Source organism: Pleurodeles waltl, chromosome 4_2, assembly GCF_031143425.1.
Source record: "Pleurodeles waltl isolate 20211129_DDA chromosome 4_2, aPleWal1.hap1.20221129, whole genome shotgun sequence".
In the NCBI taxonomy this organism is placed as follows: Eukaryota; Metazoa; Chordata; class Amphibia; order Caudata; family Salamandridae; genus Pleurodeles; species Pleurodeles waltl.
In genome coordinates, this window is record NC_090443.1 from 709386527 (window position 1) to 709402040 (window position 15514).

Here is a 15514-nt window from a genome sequence, read left to right on the forward strand (position 1 = left end):
TTCACCTCTGTGTAGCATGCCATTCACTAACTGAATCCACTCAAATGGCCCAATTAACCATTACTACTGGTGCCTTGATTTAAACACAAAAAGGACAGATTTAGTTTCATCTGTCTTGAAAATACATGAGGTAACTCACCACTCGTCTTTATCAATATGATTCTATTACACAAACGAAAATAAACAAATCCCAGTGAAATAACAACCTCTTATAATCCAATCCTTGGTAAAATAATAGCACAAAGAATATATAATACCTACATTGAGTCCTCCAATCAAAAAGAGAAATCCATCACAGCTTAAACATGAAATACTCCAGTGTTATTCTAAATGTAAAATATATAATAACCATTAGTTGTCATCCAAGGTACCAGTAGTTATTAAAAATGAACTGTCCTAACTTAGTCGCTCACCTGACTAGTGCACGTGAATAAATAAAATCAGTAGTCAATGGCGCAGGACATCAGCGTGTCGAGTAAAACCAATGTATCAATTAAATCACCGAACAGATCTGCATAGAAAAAGATATACTTTTAACATTACTCTCAAGTCAACAACCTTCAAGTGTAAAAAAGCGCAACATAAATTTACCTTGGAACCACCGATACGATTCCAAAACAGCAACAACAGTTAAATCCTGCGCCGAGTTGCGAGTACGCGTACTCGTATCGGTGGCTCCAAGGTAAATTTATGTTGCGCTTTTTTACACTTGAAGGTTGTTGACTTGAGAGTAATGTTAAAAGTATATCTTTTTCTATGCAGATCTGTTCGATGATTTAATTGATACATTGGTTTTACTCGACACGCTGATGTCCTGCGCCATTGACTACTGATTTTATTTATTCACGTGCACTAGTCAGGTGAGCGACTAAGTTAGGACAGTTCATTTTTAATAACTACTGGTACCTTGGATGACAACTAATGGTTATTATATATTTTACATTTAGAATAACACTGGAGTATTTCATGTTTAAGCTGTGATGGATTTCTTTTTTTGATTGGAGGACTCAATGTAGGTATTATATATTCTTTGTGCTATTATTTTACCAAGGATTGGATTATAAGAGGTTGTTATTTCACTGGGATTTGTTTATTTTCGTTTGTGTAATAGAATCATATTGATAAAGACGAGTGGTGAGTTACCTCATGTATTTTTAAGACAGATGAAACTAAATCTGTCCTTTTTGTGTTTAAATCAAGGCACCAGTAGTAATGGTTAATTGGGCCATTTGAGTGGATTCAGTTAGTGAATGGCATGCTACACAGAGGTGAAATTTAGACACTAAGGGATTTTCACTTTTTACACGGAGGTGTGTATTGGGTATTTTATATCACGGTGAAAGAGTAATGCATGACGTCAGCAAAAATTTCTCCCTTTTTCAGGGATTCTTCATAGTTGTTTTGGGGTTGGGAAAGCCCCGTGGACATACATTTTTTGCCTTCTTTTCACTTGTCTCATCTTTCCTTTGGAATATAAGGTGGTCCTTCTTGATTATACTGGATTATGTAAATATCTTTTTATTTGGGACCCTTTATGACGTTTTTTTCAATCTCAAGTTGGAGCATTTTGGTTTCATGTATCAATATATATTCAAAAAATCTTTTCAGCCCTGAAGAAGTCGTTGGGGATATAAAGAAACATTGTCCCGAGACGAAACACGTGTTGGCTGATTTGAATCATGGCTTGATCACATATACAATATGGATAAACTACAATAAATTGATTGTTACAATTTGGCCTGACTTATGTAAAAATATAACAATGTATGATACTATGCACAACAATTAATGATGGGATTTGGTAGATGAATTACGAGGAATTGAGTGTTTGATCTATAAAAAGTTATAAACGTATCTGTTATTTACAGAAACTAAATTGTTTACGGATTGTCATAAGAGGTATCGCACTTTTTATGATGGGTATTTTGCACCCTGCCCTCTGGGCTAGAAGGCCTACCATAGGGGTAAATTATGGCAGCAATGTTGAACTAGAACCATACATGACAAAATATGCCATTGATGTGTGTGAATGACCACACATAGACTAATGCTCACTGTACAACACAGCAAGGTTTCCATGTAATCCCAGACACATATTCACAGATAATGTGTAGGTTAGTGCATATTCCAGTCACATTGGCAACGACTACAACTATGTGCTTGGCCAACACAAAGAAGTGTGAAAGAAGCTAGTGACAAATGACAGTATCTGTACCCTGGGGCTCAAGACATGACCCAGTTCCACAAACTATCAATGACCTAACCAAGAATCATAGGAATAATCTCACCTGTGTATGCCAAGTCATGTCAAACCATAGCAAATGATGAGACATATCCAACACGAACAAGCTGCCAATCCCCAGAACATAATTGGGGAAGACTGACATCAACAACCCCAAAGGTTATAAAATATACTTGTTCATAAGACCACAAATGTGCAGGTGTATGTCTGCAGGAGGCTGTGCATCTCTGTGGATGGCAGAGGATGGCAGATCCCCAACCAACACCCCCCAGCCCCTTGAGGAGGTTACATTGACTCTTGACAGATGTTGGGGGCCTGCTGCCTGTGCACAGTGAACTGAGCTGAGGTGACCACAATCAACCTGTGTCAATACATGCAACAATGGCCTTGTGTGGGCATATAAAGTGCCACTGGAGCACTGATGACTAGGGTGCCATCACTTTCTGAGAGCAGCCCTGTCATACAGATTGTATGCAATCATGTAAACATGGCCTTAAAATAAAGTTTGAGTCATTTTACATTCCAAGTGTATGTGCTAAACATAGGTTTCCTAAATCTTAGCACACATGTCCCACCTATGTGGACCAGGCTTGGTGCCCTCTATTGGCGTATGGACAAAAGGGAACAATTCACATGTGAAATGTGTATGTGTCACATATTTACACACAAACTTACATGAACAGTACAAATGGTCCCACATAGGGACACATAGTTAAAAGAGATATGAGTACACAGCCTTGAGACAATGGCCTACAAATATCCATGCTGGAAAAGAGAATTGGTTTGTGTCAAATCCATAAACACACCACAGTAGTATGCATCACTTATCATACATGAAATATATCTTTTCACACACAAACATGTCACATACATGCCAACAATGACACATGTCAGCACACCATCTCTAACAATTTGCATGCATGGGGAACTATACATTACACGTGTTGCTTTGCATCGTGAAGTCTGACCCTTAGAACACACCAGAGTGTGGACATACTTACACTCACATTGTCATGGGTTACCGGGACTTAACCCAGCCTTAGTCAACAGCATCCTTTGCTAAAGATTTGTCAAGGGTATCATACGCTTTAACATGTTTGGCACATGGCCCTTCCTATCTTATGCTGTCTTGTGAAACGTACAGTGGGAATTCTGACATGACAATGTGGTAGACCCACATTATGGTTTCCATCACATATGTACACTCACAGTGCACAAGTGGAAACATGTATGCAAAAATCAATCTTCATACGAATGCACATTTACAAACAATATCAGTCCTCTCATGCATCACACTCACCTGCAAACCTATGGTAACGCATTCCCATGTTTACGGTACACACTGTAATACACATGCATAACCATGTTGCCCTACCATACAAACTACAAAGTAATGTGAATCTGGGTGCCCTGTAAACCTTCCCTCCAAAATGCACGCATGCCTGTCATGTGTCAAAAAAAGGCGCATATGGTACTTCTCCATACATTGCAAATCCCTAAAATGATACCTCGCACCTGCGCGTCTCATCTAAATCCTCATGCACTGTCAGCCTTCATGGAAAAATCCACGCATGGCCATCATGTTTAAAAAAAGATGCATACTGTAGCCCTACAAACATTGCATTTACCAAAAATGACGCCTCGCACTTGCGCATCAAATCTAATTCCTCATGCCTTGTCTGCCTTCTTAGAAAAATCCATGCATGGCCATCATGCATCAAAAAAACAATGCATATCAGAAAACATGACACATATGCCCAAGAAGTGATGTAATAGGCCTTTTCTTGCTGCACACATGGAAAAGTTAATTTACTTTCACTTTTACTTGACAGTCTTGTAGTCTGTGCTTGAGAGAGGTTGTGCTGGTGTGAGGAGTGTTGGTTTGAGATTGTTTTGTGCTGTGTCCTGTTTGTGTCTTGTTGTAAATGTTTATTGTTTCAGTTGATTAAAACTGTCTTGCCCATCTTCTGAATTTTGTAGTTTTCTTGTACATTGCTGTCCTGTTATTGTGTTAGTATTGTTGGGTGTCTGTCTTGGGGTAGTTAAGTTTGTTGGGTCAGTTGGGGTTAGTTCGGGATTCGTTTTTTATTTTGGGGGTAATTAGATTTCAGTGGAGGGAAACTGTGAGATGCCAGAGAAGGGAAGGGCACAGAGGATGGGGGTCACTACCTCCCCAACATGGTGACAACGGGTGGCCATGTGATCATGGAAGGAAGCTGTGCTTGGGAAAGGTGCTCTACCAGCTTTGACGCGTCTTCTCGATGAAGCAGACGGACCATCAGTTGAAGCACTGGTGGGCAGACCTCATTGCCTATGAAAGGGATCTCCTAGATCACTTGGTGATTCAGGTCGGTGGGACTGTTGGTAAGTACCTCATCTACACAGCAACATCCTTATTGGCATGTGCATGACAGTAGGACATAAGGATTACTGCATAATGTAATGATAAAGGAGAGGACAGCAGGTTTTGTGTCTCAGCCAACCTGCATTCATGAGAGGTCAGCAATGCACTGGTTGCAGACAATTTGCACATTCCTCTCATTGTACCGTGTGTATCGCATATACATATTGAAGTGCCGAGAATGGAACACACCTGTGCAATGGTGCAAGGGTTCATATTTCCCAGGTTCATGTGTACATGTCCGTCATGGGCTTTACAACTGTGGAAATTTGTAAAGTAATCTTTAAGTGATTACAAACATGAAGCTTGAGTATTGGTAGTAATGGGGGGGGGGTGTTTCTTGAGTCATGTATGTGCAGAGTGGCACAACAAGGACACAAATGTAAGAAGGACTTACTTGCTCCAACTGCAACATCAGTGTCATAGTTTTTGAAGGTAATGTGGCTGACAGAGGCAAGAATTGCCAAACCATTTGCGCAATGAAAGCATTGTGGCTGTTTTAAACCCTGGTGCCACATGATGCCTGTGCAAGGCATGATGAATGCAAGGTGTGTATTCCTGCAGTAGGAGGCAGACATAAAATGAGCATTTAAATCTACTAGTTTACACTGTGCCATTTTTGGAGTGACCCTGAATGCATGCCTAAGGCAGGTTGGTTAAATGGCAATTCCATTGTTTTCAATATGCCTATTTTCACTTAGTCGGTTTGGCACCTTCATGTATGGTACAAAGCATGCTAAGTGCCAACATGATGTCATAGTTTACAACGTCAGTGTCCTAATATGCGCCATGGTGGGCCCCATGTCAAGTACAGCACATGCATGGTAGAGTTATGTGGTGGGAGTTGGGGGTTGAAAATGGTCAAGCATCTGAGTGCTTACTCCATTTTAACATAGATATACTACAAAGAACTAACCTTCTGTCTATTGAGAGTATCCTGTTCCCCAGAAATTTGTAATGTATATATGTATGTGAGACGTATGTATGGGTGAATCCCATATCTGTAAATGTTTTTGTGGGCTAACGATGCCTGTCTGACTGACATGTTATAGATGCCAGTTGGTCATTCCTAAAACTACGTTTACTAGGTCACTCAGCTAAACAAGTGGAATGTGTAACAGTTGTCCATGCTTTTCTTTGTTCAACAATCACACAGCTGTGTATTCCTGTAATGTCTTGCAGGTGGGCCTCCACCCTACACTATTGGTGAGGTTTCCCTTTTTGAAGACCCCGATGAAGCCAGTAAGTGTCACCTTGTATGTCAAATGTGTAGATCAAGGGTTATGTGTGAGAGCATGATGTGTGCAATGCAATGTTCAAACGGCATGTGTGTCAATTAAGACACAATCTTCCATCCTTGGGTATCGACAACATGTCTGATGGTATGTCGAGGATGTGGAATGAGTTGAATGATGCACAGGTGCCAACGTGCACTGCAATGGATTAGTGAGTCTTTGGAAAAGGTAATTATGTCCACAAACAGTGATATCAGTCAAGATATGTGTCAGAGGTGCGGGCTTTCAGAAATGTATGGATGTTGACAACATATTAGTCACAGCATGTTACTGCACTGTGTGCCACACATTGCATACATTTACTCTGGACATGGTACAATTTATGTACGTGTTGAGGTCTCCAAAGGGCTTATCAATGAGACACCTGCACCACCGGTGCTTCACTACTCTTCAGAAATTAAGTGAGGCACCTACCATGCAAGGAGCTTTTTGAGAAGGCCAACGGTCAGTTAGGTACACATAGACATTTCAGCTCTTCTCAAGATGGATGTGTGACATGTCTACAGATTGTAGCAAGGAAGATGGGTGCAGAAAAACATACATGATCTAACCATCATGATGATTGTGAGCGAGCATGGTCACATCACGTGTGTATGAGATGATCATGATGAGTGTTTATCTGGTACTTAGGAGATGTATCAAGCTTGGGCACAGATAGTGTGCTACACTGGATAGGCGTTATCCCAGCACCATGAACAATATATTGTAGATACTTGGAAGGCAGATTGCTATAGACTTTTGTCTGTTTTAGGATGTCTGGGGGACAACGTGTCATCTGAAGAAGCTGTTTCCATTGCATACTTGTTCTTCCTCTACCCAACCCAGGTTTTGATAACATGTTCTCCTTATGTTTTAGCAGCCACAATGACTCCAGTACAGAAGCGTGCTTCTGAAAAGAAAGCAGAGTGGTTCAAACACATCTACGAGGTCCAGAGAGGGTACTGTGGGATGGGCAAAAGGTACAGAAGGGAGAAGACGTTGGGTTGTGGCAGGCGTTTTCACATAAGGAACCAGCAAAACAGCCTGCAATAGTCTCAAAGAAGAGTGTGACCTCAACGCAGAGGGTCAGGGGTTCCTCAGCAGGTCTTGCCCCCTCCATATCCATGGCCCATACAACACCCGCATTCCAGCACCAACCACTATATCAGCTGCTGTTGGCTCAACCTTTGAGGCAGATATGTGCAAGGACATGGTGGAGGTGAAAGCAAGGTTAGCCAAACTGAAGAAGGACAATGCAAGGAATTATAAACTCTTGAAATACATCAAGAAGAAGCTGAAGAAGCTCTAAGTGTGGATAGTATTCTCTTCCCAGAACCTTCCCTTCCTCTAGTGTCCATTGTAAATAGTTTTAGGTGGGTAGGCAGAGGTAAAGTAGCAAAGACTAGGTTAGATAATTTTTAGTATAGCTGGAGGGGAATTAGGAATTTGTAACATATAGGAGTATATGTTTAAAAAAATATATATATATATTTGTTTAGACAATAGGTTTAGTTAGTCTATGTTTAGCTTTAGTTCATGTCGTCCTACTCACCTATTGTCTCTTAACGCGGGTGGGGGGGTCAATGTTTAATGTGTGGTGTTACTTGCATAAAATAAGTTTAGATTAGTATAGATAGCTGCAGGGATAAGTTAAGAAAAGTTAGTATAGGTTAGGTTAATGTAGGTGTAGGAAAGTCCTACTTTTCGCCCTGGTCACCCCCAAACTTTCTGGACAGGAACTGGTGGTTACTGACTATTGGTTGTGCACTGGGTACTGCTTACCAGTCCCAGGGCCAGTGCTCTGTGTTAAGTGGATATGCAAATTAGGCTAATTATAATTGGCAAAATTAACCTACCTATAAGTCCCTAGTATATGGTACGGCATGGAAGTTTAGGGACCCCAGCATAGGTAGTGCCCCCATAGGTGCACTGCTGAGGTGCCCAGTGTAATTTTAAAGGCAGGCCTGCCTTGCTGGCTGCTTTTAAAGTTTTTAAGTTACATGCAAGTTCAACTTTGGAATTAAATGTAGTTCCAAAGTCTTAAACTACCTTATTTATTTACATATAAGTCACCCCTAAGGTGTGCCTATGTGCCCCTCGGACTGGGTGCCATGAAACTATAAGCAGGGACCTTATAAAAATAGTTTTATAAGCCCTGGTGAGGTAAAACAGCCAAATTCGTTTTTCCCTCATTGTAGTGAATGGCCTCCATAGGCTAGAATGGGGAGACTTTATTTTAATTTTAAAAATCTCCTTAAGTAACAGATACCAGAAGTTTGGTATCAAATTAATTGTTATAATAAATCACACAACTTCCAGTTGTTGGATTTAATATAACTTGTTCAGGTAAAGAGTTTTAAACTTTACCTGGAAAGTTGCCAACTTCAGCCCTGCAGTGTTTTTGCTGCTGTGCTCTGATTGGCCAGCCTCTGGCAGCCTGGCCAGGCTGCCTTGATGAGGTGTGAAAGGCCTGGCTCAGCACAAAGAGATGTGCCTGTGGGAGGAGATCTCCCCTCAGTAGATGGTGAAGCAGGAAGGGGAAGGGCTGCCAAAAGGCAAAGAAGGACATTTGGAGCAACCCAGCAACACCCTCACATCCTGCAAACCCTGACAATTAGGTGCCCCCTTGATTAGATTAGGAGAAGCAGGAGAGGGGTGTGTTTAGGATTTTTAGTCACATCAGTGGGTGGGCTCAGCCAGATGTAACCTCCAAAAACCACTTTCAGCCATGATGGATTTTTGAGGAATGTTGCTCCCTGGGATTGATTTTTGCCACACTTCACAGGAAGTGGTCATCACAGGGGGAAGGACCCTGCCCCTGAATGGAGAACCAGGACCCCCATGTTTTTCACCCAGGAGCAAGGATAAAACTGGCAGACCTGCATCCACACCTCAGATCCCCATCAGATTCCACCAAGGAAGAACTACAGGAGAAGAAGCACTGCCCTGCTGGACCCCTGGCCTGCACCTTGACCCTGCTCTCTGGAGGACTGCACCAGCTGCACACATGGACTTCATCACAAGAAGGACTTTGCCTGGCTTCAACTCGTTCAAGGAGGATCTCCCTGTTTGCTACAGGTTAAAAATTGCTAACCAGAGTCCGCTGCACCAACTCCTGAAGAAAGCAACCAGCTGACCACTGCCCAGTGGCCAAAAAGGAGTTTGCCTCAGGTGCATTCTGGGAGTTGTAGTCCACACCCTCAAGGAGCATCTCAGAGCTTCTGGAACTTTGGGATGAGCTGTGGACCTCAAAAGAACCTTAAAAGAACATATTGAAGAAGATCCAGAAGTTTGGAGAACTTTGGAGTACTTTTGGAAAAAAAGCTCCATAAAGGGACCGACCCGCCGCGGCAACTCTAGCCGGCTTGCCTCAACCGCGACCCGGCCTGACTTGCAGGTTCATTCCGGTGAAGAAAATCTCCAAAAAAAGAGACTAAGTCTGAACGTAGGAAGTTGACCGGGACCTCCCAGCCAGCGTATCCGAGGAGGGATCCAAGAACGTCGGATCGAGATCCAGGTTTGCCCCAGTCGAAGGATTTTCACCTCGAAAAAACGACTAAGTCCGAAGGTAAAAATCTCCACTGAGGGCTCCTGCGACACGTATCCGAGGGAGAGTTCCAGGAGGTCGGATTGGACTGGCAGGTTCGTCCCGCTGAAGAAAATCTTCAGAAAAACAACTAAGTATTAAGGTAAACTTTTGACCGAGGCCTCCCGCAGCTGTAGCCGAGGCGGGCTCCATCGCGGTCGGCCTTAAACTTTGACTTTGCCCCGGTCGAGGTGCAACTAGATGACCAGATTGGCGCTTTTTGTTTCTATGCGCTAGAAAACAATAATTCTTTAAAAATTCATATCTCCGGTCCCCCTTATCCGATTTTATTCGTTGTTGTGTTTTGAAGCTAAAAATATTTCCTATTTTTATAAATTAAGTTTGGATTTTAAACTGTTTCCTGTGTTTTATTTAATTACTGTTTTGTGATATTTGAATGCTTTACGCTTTGTCTCCTAAGTTAAGCCTTATCGCTCGTTGCCAAGCTACCAAGGGTTGAGCTGGGTTTAATTTACTGAGACCTAACTGGACCTAAGTGGAGGTTAGTGGCCTATTGCTAAGTGTAGGTACTTACCTGCCCTTACCAATAACCCATTTTCCAACAGTAGGTTAGTGTGTAGCTTAGGTTTTTGTATATGTAGTGTTTGTTAGTGATTATAAATATGGTTAGTTTTCTACAATATGGGGGCATATTTATACTCCGTTTGCGCCGGAATTGCGTCGTTTTTTGTGACGCAATTTCGATGCAAAACTAACTCCATATTTATACTTTGGCGTTAGACGCGTCTAGCGCCAAAGTCCATGGAGTTTGCGTTATTTTTTAGCGTGGACACCTACTGTGTGTTAATGAGATGCAAGGTAGGCGTTCACGTCTAAAAAATCGACTCCAAGGCATGTGCGTCGGATTTATACTCCCGGGCAAAATTCACGCCCGGGAGTGGGCGGGTGAAAAAAAATGACGTACAGCCGCTTTTGCGCCGTTTTTTAGGGACCTGTGGGCTCTGAAGGAGCCCAGAGGTGCCCTCCCATGCCCCCAGGGACACCCCCTGTCACCCTTGCCCACCCCAGGAGGACACCCAAGGCTGGAGGGACCCATCCCAGGGACATTAAGGTAAGTTCAGGTAAGTGTTTTTTTTCATTTTTTTTTGTGGCATAGGGGGGCCTGATTTGTGACCCCCTACATGCCACTATGCCCAATGACCATGCCCAGGGGACATAAGTCCCCTGGGCATGGCCATTGGGCAAGGGGGCATGACTCCTGTCTTTGCTAAGACAGGAGTCATTTCTATGGGGGTTGGGAGTCGAAAAAAATGGCACAAATCGGGTTGAGGCGAAAAAATTGCCTCAACCTGACTTGCCCCATTTCTTGACGCCCAAGCCCCATATCCCCCTACGCCGGCGCTGCCTGGTGTACTTTGTTTTTTTACACACACACCAGGCAGCGCCGGCGGCTAACGCCGGCTAACGTCATTGATTAAATACGGCGCCCGCATGGCGCTTCAGAATGGCGTTAGCCGGCGCTAATTTCTTTGACGCAAAACTGCGTTAGCGCAGTTTTGCGTCAAAAAGTATAAATATGGCCCATGGTGTCCATGATGATTGACTGCCTGGGTGTTATCATGTCTGCACTTGCCACATTAGACTAATGCCTTTGGGTATGCTCTCAGTATTGATTTACATGTGTGACTATGGGTATCCCCTATAACAAAGGACCTGTCTGATTGGCAGCAGTATGACATCAGCTACTCAATACAGTTGTCAGTGAAGTTCCTGGCACTCAGTTTGTGTATGGATATAAATTCTAAGACAGATAATCATGCAACATCTATTGTTTGTGTTGTAACGCTCATTCTTGAAAGGTTTAGCACATTGCACTCCACCTCATTTGGGGAATGGATACTGGCACACAAACAGCTGCCCCTCAAAGTCTTACATATGCCTATTTTGTTGGTCACATCAATGTTGTACTGGCACAATCATCAGGGATACTTACCGACACATGTTCTGAACCACACATGCCATATGTGAACTTACATGTACCTGTATATCACATGCTTGGAAGACTCATACATTTTATCATAGTTCACAATGCTATCAGTCACCTTAGTCATGTGTGGGTCTATGTTTGTGACTTTGTGTCAGACAGAAAGTCACACTTGTCCGTTTGTTCTGTGGTCAGTGTCCTAGCTTCACACAATGCATACATTTAAAACAGTTGATGGATCACAGCAAAATACAGTACATATGTGATTATTGTAATTTTCTACATGTGCAAGTTTTGTAATAGATGATGTACAATGTACAGTTCACTGACCCCAAGAGAGATCTCAAGCCATTGAATGTCCAGTCAGTCAAGGGTTGAGGGACATGTCATGAGACATGTGTAGTAGAGGTGAGCATCAGTGAGGAGGTGTCCAATTTAACAATAGGTAGGAATTGAGACTATGGCAGTCCAGGCATGATGAATCATCAGTGGTAAAGCGAAGAGGGCATGTTGGCAGCTGTCACTACACTGGCTTGATATTAAGCCCAGAATCTCTTTAGTTCTGCATATGACACTAATGAAAGACCATATGGCTCCATTATCTTTGCTAGGGGAGATACGTAGATGTTAAATAACATGTTTGGACTCCAGGACCTTTTGGATGGACCACAGCCTGTTGCCAATGATGCTGCTGCTACTTTGGGAGGGCAATTGTCTCAGGGCAGCAGCTATGTCAGCCAGGGAGTGCTGGAGTCCACATAGAGGAGAGTGAGTGCCTCTGATGGCAGCAGAGTTGTCTTTATATGGACTGAGGCACCTCTGTACTCCCGCTAAGCTGCACGCTATGGTCTCAATCCCCAAACGCACCTGCTGTGCCAGCTCCAGCTGGACTTCTACCACTGTCCTCTGAAAGGGAATGTCTGAGTCCTCAGAGTCCAGGCTGTACTGGTCGGTGCAGTGTGTTGATTGTTGGGTGGTTCGTGTGGAGAACCCACAACACTGTGTTCTCCCTGTGACTGGATATGGTCTCTGGAAGGAATGCAGGACTTCCTGGAGAGTGCCAGTATTGATGGTCGTCAGCTGAGCATCCAGATCATCAGAAAAATCCAAGACAGGCAGCTCCGCAGGAGATAAGGCTTCATCCTCTGCAATGGGATAATAAAAGGACAATATTGTACTGTGGTGGCTGTTAACATGAGTCATCATTTACTTGCTACTGGTGGCTTTGTGACATCAATCAATCAATCAATCAATCAATCAGTCTATTTCTAAAGCGCACTACATACCCGTGAGGGTTTCAAGGCGCTGGAGGGGGAGGGGGTGCTGCTACTGCTCGAAGAGCCAGGTCTTAAGGTGTCTTCTGAAGGAGAGCAGGTCCTGGATCTGTCTTAGGTCAGACGGGAGGGTGTTCCAGGTCTTGGCAGTGAGGTAAGAGAAAGATCTGCCACCAGAGGATCTGCGCCGGATGCGGGGGACGGAGACGAGGGTGAGGTCGGCGGAGCAGAGTTGCTGGGTGGGGGTGTAGAAACTGAGTCTGCTGTTCAGGTAGGTTGGTCCGGTGTTGTGAAGTGCTTTGTGTGCGTGGGTGAGGAGCTTGAAGGTGATCCTCTTGTTGATGGGGAGCCAGTGAAGGTCTCTTAGGTGGGGGGTGATGTGGCTGTGGTGAGGGATGTTGAGGATGAGTCGGGCGGAGGCGTTTTGGATGCGTTGGAGGCGTTGCAGGTGTTTGGACAGGATGCCAGTGTAGAGAACGTTGCCGTAGTCGAGTCTGCTGCTGACGAGGGCCTGAGTTACTGTTTTTCTTGTTTCGGTTTACAGACTCACACATCAAGACTCACATTTATGGACCCCTAGTGGCACAGTGTGCCCTCTGAACATCATTTCAAAGGAGTCACCAGTGGCACAATCTGTCAGTCCACATTCACCAGTGTGTAACCCCCACCTTGATTGCCTTATCATGGTCTTCTGCATATGTTCCACTTTCATTGATTTGACTGTGTTACATATGCATGCCATGGGCGTGAACACACCACAAATGGGGATTTACAGAATATGTAGCATTTGTTTTTAGAGATATTTGAGTGAGTCACGGTCTTCTCTGCCACTCTACATGTGTTGTTGGAGTCATGGAAGGGTCAAAGCTGTCAACATGCATCCTCCTAGCCACTTTGAGTCATGTGTTCAGCATCCTGCACCACCCATTGTGAGAGTCAGCCACCACGTGTGTATGTGTGCAAACAGGAATGTCTCCCTTCTTGCAGAACAACACTCATCCATGCATGAGAGGTTTCCATGTTGCAGAGCTGCAAGGATGCCTGCATCTCTGAAATGATTGTTGTTTTGCTGGAAGGTAGACCTTCCTGTTTGCTCACATACACATATGGTGGTCCATCGTTATGTTGTGTGGTGCAGGACGCTGAACACATGACTCAAAGTGGCTAGGGGGATGCATGTGGAAAGCCCAGCCACTTCCATCACTCATAGAACACGGTTGTATGAGGACATTAAACATTTTGAGGTTTGTTGATGTGTGGATGTATCATGTTTGGACACCACATCAGGGGTGGTATTGTAGTCATAGTACTGGTGACTGATGTTCTTGTAATTCTATTGTGGACTACTTTAAACGTTTGTTGAAATCATCATCAAGCATTGTAAGTGGCAGACAGCATTCCTGTTAGTTGAATTTGCAGGATGTGCACCTTTCGGCACATGTGTATTAGGACCGGCAAGAGGGACACCTCTACACCATGCAGTTTGTGTGGCAAAGTTGGGATTGTCCGTCATATGTTTTGCCATAAACAAGGTTGATTAAGGGATGCATTGACTATTTGTGACAAATACACATCCCTGCATATTTGTCATGATGCTGCACAGCACGCTGAGCTGTTGCACTGTGTCTTTCATCATGAATGGATACATATGTGACACAAAATCCTGACACAGACATCATAGTGCTCTACCAATGTATCTTTTTGTTACCGTACACTCCAGTACTGGATAGTAGTAGCTCATAAGTACCATGCCAAGGTAAATCACCTTGCATACCTTATCCTGCCCTAAGTCTAATGTCCCCCTCTCACACCTGACACTGCATATAATAGGCAGGTATTTGGGATCTTCCCATGCAATACATGTGACCCACCAAGCTTCTGATGCCTTTACAAATTTTTCACATCTGCATTTGGTTCAGTGTAGTCTAGAATTCAAGGGTGGTGAGTGAGTGACAAGTGGGTGTGTTACAAGTTTGTATTTCCAAAGATTGTAGTTGTTCATTGTGTGCTGCATTGTGCATCACACATAGAGCAAACTTTCTGTGTATTTGGTACAGTGATCCCAGACTACCATTTTCCTAGCAGAACCCTTGTCTCAGCCAACAACAACATGGAACCATGGTATTTACATTACTGGTAACCATGGTGGACATTTCCCCAGTAGCCTCATGATCTTTTTCACTATTGAGTTGCTTTACTGCATTGGCACCATACATGATAACTAGTACATCAAAGCACAGGGAGGTCCATTGCTTAGAATGATTGCATCACTTTCACATATACCTTTGGCAGGCATCACAAATTAGCTTTACAGATAGTACAGTGCAATCTTTATGGAATGTCTGCCCCATTTGTTCTCCCCTCCCTGCGTAAGAAATATTTCCTTGCATACATCATATATGGCTCAGGCATATTGTGGTGAAAGGATGTACAAAGTGGATCTATGCATGGATTGTGTGACTTTGTTAAGGTACCACAAGGAGAATGGGCTTCTTGAGTCCACATTGGCATCATACAATATGATGCTAATGTTGCAGAAAGGCCTGTAAATGTGTACCCCTAGTGAGACAGTGAGACCACTTGTAGTTGATGTTATCCATGAAGGTTTCCCTTTGTGGCTGACTCCAAACATTCCCAGTACACAGGCAACCGTGCTACTTAGTAACATGGAGGCTACTTGTACAGCAGCACATATAATGATCACAGACATGCCCCATATGTTGTGTCTGATCACTTTTGTGCCCATTCACAGCGGTGCATGGAGGCGTCTTGGGGTTCTTGTTGGCCCACTG